This window comes from Berghia stephanieae, chromosome 4 (assembly GCF_034508935.2).
Source record: "Berghia stephanieae isolate SIO BIC M18660-M18661 chromosome 4, UCSD_Bste_1.3, whole genome shotgun sequence".
Classification (NCBI taxonomy): Eukaryota; Metazoa; Mollusca; class Gastropoda; order Nudibranchia; family Aeolidiidae; genus Berghia; species Berghia stephanieae.
The window spans coordinates 53,922,760-53,935,303 of NC_088363.1; the positions used below are offsets into that span (position 1 = coordinate 53,922,760).

The window sequence follows — 12,544 nt, forward strand, 5'->3', positions numbered from 1 at the left end:
GGTAAGGACATGATATTTTAATAATTATTGCTTAACAATTAATTTGACAATGATTGGATAAATGATAAAGATTTATATAGTACGAGTACGACAACTTTTTAACAGCTGTAGACTGTAAACTCGTACTGAAGAAAAAAAATTAGATGATAAAAGAAACCACAAGGCATCAAGTGATCAAAGATATGAAACTATTCGAAACTTATGGCACATATCAATGTAATATTATAATTTGCTGGCTGATGATCATATAGTAGCTTTGTCTATAATATTTTTGAGGACTTTCCTTTAAATATATGGTAATATTATTCGTTTGCGTTGTGTTGTAGATGTTAAATACAGTCGAGATACCTAGGCCTTGTGCTCTAGACTCTAGATATAGAATCTAAGTCTAATTTCTTACACTACAGATACTAGACGTCTACGCTTACAGTTAAAGCTTTATTCGTTGTAGTAAATTCATTCCGAATCCAAATAAAATAAAATGGATGGATTTCAATTTCAGGGTCTGTAATATCGAACCAAATTGGTCACCCCAAATTATCTGTACACGCCCATACACAATTCCATTATCCATACGCTTCACTACAGTGTGTCACATAACTATACTATAACGCCGTCACATAAAGCCTTTTCATAGCGCTCTTTTTCACGGTGTATTGATTTTTTTAAAAATATATATAATAAAAAAATCTTGCACTAGACTAGACATAAAAATCGACATTCATACCAATCTGAACTGAGTTCATCTGATGAGTACAATCCACATTAATTAGACTGTTAACGGTTTTTTCAAAAGTAAATTGAATTTGAAAGCATTGAATTCAATAGCTTTTAACAGCCTCATAAGCCAAATATTTTAAACTTTGTCAGCTGTGTAGTGTAATATGAGTCAATATTGGAGGTCAAAATAATTAACTGAGTTATGCCCCTTTGTATTTTAAGAACTGAGATTCTTTGCAGGTGATTTTTACAATGAAGCACCTCAAAATACAAGGAAAGCTTTCATGTGCTTATAGAAATAGTGAAATAACGATAAGTATTCAATTGTAAGCTTCAATTTATTAGACAAAGACACATGCTGTCTTACAATTCAATACTTACCGTTATTTTTTTCTTCGAGCTTCAATCAGCACCATTTTAATTATAGAAATAGTGTATCTGCACAATATATCAAACTTTGAAAAAAATCCCAGCCGACAATTTGATGTATACGTAGAATGAACAAATCTAATTTATGACTGTTTTGTTAGACTCCGATCTCACCATTTTCTGATCCATTGTTTGGAATCCACAAACAAAGAGTTTTACAAACTGAAATCATAGATTCCAGTATTCCACCTTAGATTGCCTTCAGCATTAACCAACATTTGGTATTTACAGAAGTGACAATTTTTCTCCTGATAATTCATTTCAAGAGTTTGATTTTATTTTTTTAATTGGCGAGGTCAAAAAATTATAAGTTACTATTATCATTAAGTGCAAGGCTGCATATCTTTCAAAACATAATTTCTTTGCTCATTATCTGTTTACAAATTCAAAACATAATCAAGAAATAAATCTTTTATTTTTAATTCACTAAAGGACGGCATGAAGATACAGGATTACATCGTGTATTCATCAAAAGATTGTATTCGTAATGGAGATCCAATCTTGAGGTAGGTATTCCATTTAGTTCTCTCTCTCTCTCTCTCTCTCTCTCTTTCTCTCTCTCTCTTTCTCACTCTCTCTCTCTTACTGTCTCTCTCTCTCAACTACTGTATCTCTCGTTCCCTCTATCTCTTATTCTGTCCCTCTCTGTTGGCTTAGTTAAATGGTGAAGTACAATACTAATGAAAGACGTGAAACAGGAATGGCTACGTTATGGGAACAAAACCGACAATGGGACGTTTCGTGTACACACCCTACGTGAAGCAACAACAATACACAAAAACAACGCGGGAAAACAAATAAAATCTAATGACACATAACTAGTAACGCCTTCACCCACCCCCCCACCCCTTTTAATATATTAATTTAACATTTTTATCTTTTGACGTGTTGCTTAGTATGTTTGTATGTTTGGCTTTTTGGGTTTTTATGTTTGTTTTTTTAGTTTGTTTTTATTCACTTCTCACCCCTACTATATACACACACACAATCAACAATCAAACTATCGAACTAACAAACTAACATAAAACTCTATCAATAATAAACAGACAAACCATCAAATCTAAAAATCTCTCACTCTAAAAATCTGAATATTCCCCATTCCTATCACCTCGCCCACAGAACGAATCGAAAAACCTAATGCTAAATAAACGCACCAACTCACACCACCCCCACCCCCATCCCCCCCCCCCCCCCCCCCACCCCCCCCATACACCGCTAGTACAAAATCACCACGCCCACACCCACACGCCCCAACCATAAACCCCCCCAGCAAAAAAATAAACACCACCTACTCAAAACCACCACCAAACCACACCAACAACAACAACAACAACCTCAAACAACACCACCCAAAACAAACTCTACACCCTAAAAACTCCAACAACACAACAAACCTATAGAATAACCCTGTCAACAAAACAAGTCCCATCAAATATCATGTTGTCTCGCAGTAACTGTACACCCCCTGTACTCATACCCTGTGTTAGAGACACTGTACCCTCTGAACTCATGTCCCTCACCGCACTGTGCTCTGTCATCTCTCTGTGTCTCACAGTACCCTCCACTGCACATACACTCTCGTCTAATCATGATTCCCTCCAAATAGAAGCTATTGTCAATACATCAAGCCACGCCTCGATGTCTATGTCCATTGCTCGCCGTCTCCACCGCTAACCCATAACCTAACTTCCCCATACCCTAATCTCATATGAGTCAACCCCCCCCCCACGCAATCAGACTATGTCCTCTCACCTCCTTTCACCTCCACTATTCTTACCGTCCTCACCACAGACTGTCATACACCAAGAACAAGCGTACAACACACTTACACCTACCTCTCTCTCTCACTAACTACCCAAGACAATGAGAAATATTTAACTCCCAACTCACTTGAACTCAATCCGCACGCCCTACCACACTCCCTACACTCTCTCAAACTACATAAAAATCACCCCGTTACAAACCAGCGCCCTCCGCCCAAAACCTGTGTAATCCACACTCCACAACCCATTCATTGTGTGTCCCGCCGCATCACCACCCCACCCCCCAGAGTCACTCACCGTGACATGCATACAAATACACTGTCTACCCCCCTCAACCACAACATCACCACCACCCGCCACCAACCCACATACTGTCATGTTCACCATGCCACCCCAACCGCCAACTCACTCCACCAAAAGTCTGCGCCATCCCGCCCCCTGTCTCCCCCCTTCTACAACTCCCACACTACACACTCCTGCCCCAATCCTGGTATCCCAACAAACTACACAAACACTGTCTATAACACCTACAACACCCCCAACACCTACCACTATGCCTATACACTATCACCACTCCCCTAACCTAAATATCACGTCACCAAGACTCCATGTATCCCTCCCCCCAGCTCACCCCGAATACCTGAACCTCAATCACTGAAAACAGTCCCATCCTCCCTCTCCCACACAATAAAGTCCATGACCAATTCGACCGTGTATGTCAATCCTACTACATGTACTCCATTCTCTTTCACCCCCCTCTAATACAACTACAACCAGGCACCAAATACCTCCCTGACAGATAAAAACCTCTTCCAAAACAAATACGATCTACCACAAAATATGAAACACCAAATCAACATTGACAGCTCCCACTTGACTGACCCCGCGTTAAGCAGATCTGTGAGATTTATCCGAATCATATACTCAGTGTAACCCTATACACCCCTCAACACCCACCCTCCATCCCTAGTACGTGAACCCCATGATATAAAAATAAAATACACTCCCCGCCCTATATCTCTCTCTCTAACTGTCTCAATGTGGCACCTCGTAAACTCCCGCATCATGCATAGATTTCTCTCCTCATGTGTGTGTGTGCGCCGACAATACTGCCCTGCACCCATAATCCTTTTCGTTATGCAGTCATTCACACTGCCCAGTCTGCGACTCTCCCGAAAGTAGAATTCCCATACTGGCTACCGATATGCAAGCGCCCACTCCCTGTCACCACTCCTCGCAAGACACGTGAGTGAATCGTGACTCGCTAGACTCCTTCGCCTTGACAGACACAGCGCATCATCACTCCGCCCGACACACCAGCCAACCCGGCCGCATTCCGAACCTCACCGGCGCGCACCCTTTGGTGTTCTACCAAAACCACAAAAAACTGTTACCACTGAGCCACACACTTCCCCAACCCAAACTGGAAAACTGAAACAGAAACAGTGATAAATATTCAATGTATCCTGCCAAAAAAAAAAACATGGTTTTTAAAGAAGAGTTCACAAGTGATTAAAATTAATAAAATGGCCCACCATTTAAAGAAACTGTGTCTCTATCCTTACTGTAAAATATTTTCTCGTCATTTAGCTAACAACTACAAAGTAAAATTGCTTATAGTTATAGTAGTAGAATTCTTTTTTACTAATGTTATATATTGAAATTGGTTTGAGTATAAACTCTCATAAGTGTCATAAGATCTGTCTGTGCTGCACGATTAATAGCCTTGTGCTATGTCTTCATTTAGAAGTTAGCTTTTGAGGCTCAACAGGGGAACAGAACTTGTCACATTGTTTTAGTAGTTAACCAGTTGAGCTTTCGGGATGAATGTAAAGATGATCTGAACGTTAGTCGTGAGACTGCATTTCTTTCAAAACATAACTTCTTCGATCACAACATAAACAAGAATAACGTTTTTTATTATTTTCTCAAGGATGGACAGGATTGGATTGTGTATTCTTCATAGGACTGGAGCCTTCTCTTTGAGGTAGGAATGTCTGTTGGTCTTCTTTCTCTCCCTCCCTCTCTCTACCTCCTCACCCTCTTCCTCTCTCTCTCTCTCCTCTCTCTCTCTTCTCTCTCTCTCTCTTTCTCTCTCTCTCTTTCTCTTTCTCTCTTTCTCTTTCTCTCTCTTTCTCTTTCTCTCTCTCTCTTTCTCTCTTTCTCTCTCTTTCTCTTTCTCTCTCTTTCTCTCTCTCTCTCTCTCTCTCTCTCTTTCTCTCTCTCTCTTTCTCTCTCTCCCTCTCTCTCTCTCCCTCTCTCTTTCTCTCTCTCTCTCTCTCTCTCTCTCTCTCTCTCTCTCTCTCTCTCTCTCTCTCTCTCTCTGTGTTCCTCTTAGTGGGGACCTGTGCTTGTGTCAGGATGAGACATTTAGGTGATCTCAAACTAAGTACATTGATAGTGGCTCTACATCTACATCTGTTCCCTATTTGATCTCCTCTGTCTCCCTTTTCCTTGGTTACTTTGATTGTAATTCTAGAAATCTTTACTATCCCACATTCTTCCTTTTTACTGGCGCTGATATTACCTAAATGTGTGGCAAGCGCCGTAAAACCCTTAAAAACGAACATAGTACCAATACTACAAGCACCACCACCATTACTACTGCTACTACTGCTACTACTGCTACTACTACTATTACTACTACTACTACTACTACTACTACTACTACTACTACTACTTCTGCTGCTACCACTACTACTACTACTACTACTACTACTACTACTACTACTACTACGACTACTACTACGACTACTACTACGACTACTACTACTACTAATCTCTAATACTACTTCTACTACTACTACTACTACTACTAATCTCTAATACTTCTTCTACTACTACTAATCAGTGATGCCAAAACTCCGGTCTCACCGGAAAAAAACTCTGGTCGGGAGCCCAAAATTTCGGTAGCGGGCAACATCCGTCAAATTCCGGTGAGGTCAATTTGTTCCAAGGATAACCCCCCCCCCCCCCCCCCCCCCTTACAAACACTTCATCATCATCACTGCCACTAATATTACAACCATTGTATCGTCACTACTACTACAACCACCACCACCACATCATCATTACCACTGCTACTACAACCACCACCACCACATCATCATCACCGCTACCACTACTACTACAACCACCACCACCACCACATCATCATCACTTCCACTGCTACTACAACTACCACCACCACCACATCATCACTACAACCACCACCACTACAACATCATCATCATTACTACCACTACTACTACAACTACCAGCCCCACCAGAACCACCACATCATCATTACCACTTCTACTACTGCAACCACCACCACCACATCATCACTACCACTACTACAACCACCACCACCACCACCACATCATCTTTACCACTAACACTACTACAACCACCACCACTACATTATCATCACTACCACGACTACTACTATAACCACCACATCATCATTATCACTACTACTACAACCACCACCACCACCACATCATCACTACCACTACTACTACAACCACCACATCATCATTACCACTACTACTACAACCACCACCGCCACCACCAAATCATCACTATCACTACTACTTCAACCACCCCCACCACATCATCATCACTGCAACTACCACTACTACTACAACCAGCACCACATCATCATTACCACTACTACTACAACCACCACCACCACATCATCACTACCACTACTACTACAACCACCACCACCACATCATCGTTATCACTACTACTACAACCACCACCACCACATCATCACTACCACTACTACTACAACCACCACTACCACATCATCATCACTACCATTTGTACTACAACCACCACCACCACATCATATCACTACCACCACTACTACAAGCACCACCATATCATCATCACTATCATTTGTACTACAACCACCACCACCACATCATCATCATTACCATTGCTACTACGACTACCACCACCACATCATCATCACCACAACTACTACTACTACTACAACAACCACCACTGCAACATCATCATTACTACCACTACTTCTACAACCACCATCACCACATCATCACTACCACTACTACTACAACCACCACATCATCACCACCACTTCTACTACTACAACCACCACCACCACATCATCACTACCACTCCTACTGCAACCACCACCATCACCACATCATCATTACTACTACTACGACTACAACCACAACCACTACATTATCATCACAACCACGACTACTACAACAACCACCACTACCACATCATCATCACTACCATTTGTACTACAACCACCATCACCACTAACATCAACATCACGACCACAACACTACAACCACTATGCCACCACCACATCATCATCACTACAACTACTACTTCAACCACCACCACCACATCATCATCACTACCACTACTACTTCAACCACCACCATATCATCATCACTACCACTATTACTACAACCACGAACACCACCTCATCCTCACTACCACCAGTATACTACAGGAAACTTTGGGATTGTATTTGGCAATGTGTTTATGTAACATTCCAATTCCTTTCTCTTGTGTGCGGAAATTCCTCTTTCGGCATTGATATTCCTATGAGTGGTGTCTGAAACTCCTGTGAGCCAAATTTAAAGTTGGCGTCTCTGACTACTACTACTACTACTACTACTACTACTACTACTACTACTACTATACTACTACTACTACTACTACTACTACTACTACTACTAATACTAATACAACTAATACTTCTACTTCTTCTACTAATTCTAACATCTAATACTACTACCACTATCACCACCACATCATCATCATCATCACCATCATCAACATCATCATCACTACTACTACTACTACTACTACAATCATCACCACCACTCATCACTGCTACTGCAAACGCCACCACGACATCATCATCATCAATACCACTGCTTCTACAGCTATCATCACCACATCAACACTACTGCCACTACCACTACAACCACCATGACATCATCACCACAATTACTACTAAAACCACCATTATACAGCATTACCACCACTGATACAACCACCACCACCACATTATCATTAATAAAACTTTGCTTACAACCACCACCACCACCACATCATCATCACTACCATCGTTACTACAATTAGCTCCCCCAGATCATCATCCTACAACTTTTACTACAACCACAACCACCACATCATCATTACTAATACCACCAGTACAACCACCTACATATCATCACCACACCACGACCACTGCACATCACCACAACTACAACCACTACTACCACCACATTATCATCACTACCACTACTACCACAACCACAACCACCACATCATCATCAATGAAACCACAACTATCACATCATCAATACCAGTACGACTACAACCGTCACTGCCACACCAACCTTTCTACCACTACTACTACAACCACCACCGCCACTCATCCTCCTCTCTACAACTACCACCACCACCATCACATCATCATCACTACTGCTACAGCCACCACCATCAACACCACTACCACTGCTATTACTACAACCACCGCCTCCACATCATTATCACTACTTCCAATACAACTACAATCACAAGCACATTATCATCATACCACTACTACTACTACTACAAATGCAGTCAACTCCACCTCATCATCACTACAACTACTACTACATGCACCAAAACAAAATCTTCACTACAAATACAACCACTGCTACCACATCATCATCACTACTACTACTACTACGACTACTACTACGGCTACTACTACGACTACTACTACTACTACTACTACTACTACTAAGACAGGAGGTAAATATTTTCATCAAGGCAGTAATTGCAAATAATAGCGTGCAATATGTGTTTTGATCATCTTTTTTGTGCACCATGAATGATATCAATCAATGTCATATTGTAGGTGTTAAATAGGCCTCTCACAAAATAGTATGTATATAATACTAAGACTAGGCCTCTCACAAAAGATTATGTTTAGTATACTAAGAACAGGCCTTTTATAAAATATTATGTATATACTGAGACTAGGCCTCTCACAAAATATGTATATACTAAGACTAGGCCTCTCACAAAATATGTATATACTAAGACTAGGCCTTTCACCAAATAGTATGTATAACCTAAGACAAGTTCTCTCGCAAAATAGTTTGTATATACTAAGACTACAAACGACTTAGTTGAAGCAAACCTTGAAAATCTTGAAAGATAGAAAGCCCCAGGATTAGACAAGAATCAACAAAAGTTGAACTAGATGTGAAGTCAAAGAACTGATTTTTTTTTTCCTGCATTTTATGATCTGTTACTTTTTGTTACAGATATTTGACGTCATCAAGCTCCAGGAATCGAGATTGGCCATATGTGGGCGGTAGGGGCGGTGGCCAGCAGGGATGGTGAGGTCATGGAGAATGATTGTGGTATTCAGCGGAGTAATGGGATGGGTTATATTGGAGGGCCCCGGGGATTGTAATGGCAGTGATCAAGATGTTGGAGGAGTTGTTGGTGGCGAGGTGATGATGGGGATGTAGATGGTGGAGCAACAATAGTGACATTGTTGGTGAAGGTGGCATTGTTGGGTGACGGGATGATGGAAATCATGATGGGAGGGTTGTGGTGGTGAAGGGATGATGATGGGAAGTGATGATGATGGCAATGGTTGTGAAGGGAGGTAATGGTGGAGGAAGTGATGATGGTAGTATTGGTGGGGTTGTAGTGATTGTGATGTAGAGATTGTGTTTGTCGAGGAAGGTGGTGGTGGGTGGAAGTTGTGGGGAGGATGAGGATGCTGGAGGTAGATTCAGTGATAAAGTGAAGGTGGTGGTGTGGTTCTGGACTTGGGTTTGAGTTGATTCCAACTGGTTAGGGCCGGGTGAGTTACATTCGTGTTCTTTGTTGACAAGATGATTGTGGTTGGCATTCGCATGGATTTGAAATACAGATAAGTGTGCTTCTACCGGTGGGGGTGTATTTGTTTGTGTTTCATGTCCATACCCAAGTGCAGTAGGCGGACTGGAGGCCTACAGGAAGCCCGAATGTGTTTGGGCAGAATGTTGATTTACAATTGTCTTGAAGACGGGGATAGGGATGTGATTTGTTTGACTCTTTCTGGATGGGTCACCTTGATCCTGGGTTTGGAACTGTGCCATTTACTGGATCTTTATTGTTGAACCTGCTTCTATCATTTTCGCCAAGCCATGGCTTTCACTTATTACCACTAACCTCACATCATGGTCTCTTCTATCACAACCCCTATGACTCTACCATTACTTCCCATCATCCCTTCCAAAGCTATCACCTCCCAACACAACCATTGCCATCAGAATCGCCTCCCATCATCATCATCTTCACCACCATAGCCCTCCCGGAGTGATTTCCATCATCACGTCACCTGCCTTGCCATTTTCACCATCATTGTCACTGCTGCTGCTTCCATCATCTACATCCCTGCCATCACTTTTATATCAACAATACTTTCTTCATCTTGAGCTCTGCTGGTGCAATCTCTGCCGATCTGACCCTGAAAATTACTCTTAGAACACCATGATCATTTAAAGTGGCTTTATCGTCCCTGCCACCTTGCAAGGCAAGCAAGACAAGCAAGGCAAGCAAGACAAGCAAGGCAAGCAAGACAAGCAAGGCAAGCAAGTCAAGCAAGTCAAGCCATCAATGGTGACTCTTATCACCATTGCCTCTTTCACCATCAATGGTGACTCTTATCACCATTGCCTCTTTCACCATCAATGGTGACTCTCACCATTGCCTCTTTCACCATCAATGGTGAATCTTATCACCATTGCCTCTTTCACCATCAATGGTGACTCTTATCACCATTGACTGTCACCATCAATGGTGACTCTTATCACCATTGACTCTGTCACCATCAATGGTGACTCTTATCACCATTGCCGCTTTCACTGTCAATGGTGACTTTTATCACCATTGACTCTTTCACCATCAATGGTGACTCTTATCACCATTGCCTCTTTCACCATCAATGGTGACTCTTATCACCATTGCCTCTTTCACCATCAATGGTGACTCTTATCACCATTGCCTCTTTCACCATCAATGGTGACTCTCATCACCATTGCCTCTTTCACCATCAATGGTGTATCTTATCACCATTGCCTCTTTCACCATCAATGGTGACTCTTATCACCATTGACTCTGTCACCATCAATGGTGACTCTTATCACCATTGCCTCTTTCACTATCAATGGTGACTCTTATCACCATTGACTCTTTCACCATCAATGGTGACTCTTATCACCATTGCCTCTTTCACCATCAATGGTGACACTCATCACCATTGCTCCTTTCATCGCGTCCTTTCCAATTTTTGTCAAGCCTATATTATACACTCAAGCACTTAAAGAATTTCATTCACCGTTAATAAGATTTAAATGCCCAATCTTTAAATTCAGATTTGGTAAACTTTCAGTTGTTTTTGTCGTATTTTTTCAAGTTGCAGTGTTGTGTCATTTTTCTTTAATCTTAATTTTTTGTTCACAATATTTCATCAACTCTCAACATGACATATGGGAATATCTATTACAATTACCTTGTAGTTGGATAGAAAGATAATTTTCTTAAGAAAAGTCATCTCATCAAAATTAAAAGAAATTTTTTTCCTGTCTCAGAATTTTCAATGGCCATTTTAATGTTAATGACTCGCGTACTGTATAAAATAGCTTTCATTTTGTATAAAGTTTTGATAAATGTACTTTCATTACATCCAACATTCAGTTTACCTTATTTTAATCTCTTATTCATGTATCATTCATTGCCTATAAGTTTTATTGTCTAATATTTTAAAGTCATATCAATGTCTGGTTTTATTGGAATGTAATTTCAAACTCATTTAATACTTTAACATTATTTATGCAAATATAACAGTTGGTTTTTAAAAACAGAACAATTCATTTATTTAATATTGATTAGCTTGAGTATATTATTTCTGTACAAGTAAATGCTTACTACTTAAAGAAGTGATTTGTTTCTAGAAACCTCTCTGTTTAAACATTACACAGATCGCTTTACATATCATTCTATAGATATATTCTAATACCCTTTTAATTTTGCGATGCCTATACACTTTTGATTTATTAGCAATGATACAAAAGTAATAATAGTTTTTCTTAAAAGAAAGGTAAGAGTGATGCACTTATTACAAAATATTAATAATACGTTAAGTTTATATAAAACATGGTTTTAATTTCTTTAATATTCATCGTTATTCAAGTAATAAATTTCTTAGTCAGCCGTAGTAATTTGATAATTTGATATTTTAGTATTTAGTTAGAATGCACATGTTGACAAAATATGTTACAGTTTGTTTAAAAAACAAACAGGTTCAAGAATGCTTTTGTTATCATTATATACATAAACTGAAATTCAGGTGTTTCGTATATTTCTTTTATGAATTTAATGTTATAACTATTATTGTCATTTGTATAAAATGTGTGATATGTTAACTAACTATAAATATATAAATATTTTGCAAAATGTTCTTTAGATAATGCCCTTTTAATTTTGTCATGACAACACTTTTTTATCATGTAGTTTGTTCATTTTAATAGAAATATATTTTATTATTACATCATTTATATCAAGTAATTTAAAATTAATTTCTCTCTTTATTATAGCAGTCATAG

The 12,544-nt window shown here is 39.8% G+C and overlaps 1 long non-coding RNA gene across 3 annotated transcripts in view; it reads left to right on the forward strand.

The window, feature by feature from the left end:
* The window catches only part of LOC144970830 (uncharacterized), a 21,777-nt gene extending 11,134 nt beyond the window's left edge, over nucleotides 1–10,643 (forward strand). Inside the window, exons 1-4 of one of the 3 annotated variants that reach the window (XR_013645032.1) lie at nucleotides 159–296; nucleotides 1,582–1,655; nucleotides 4,846–4,899; nucleotides 9,209–10,643. This is a non-coding gene — a long non-coding RNA (uncharacterized LOC144970830). Of the gene's footprint in view, nucleotides 1–158; nucleotides 297–1,581; nucleotides 1,656–4,845; nucleotides 4,900–9,208 lie in introns of those variants that run through there. The other 2 variants (XR_013645031.1, XR_013645033.1) reach the window with 2 other exon arrangements.
* Nucleotides 10,644–12,544: the final 1,901 nt, after the last annotated feature.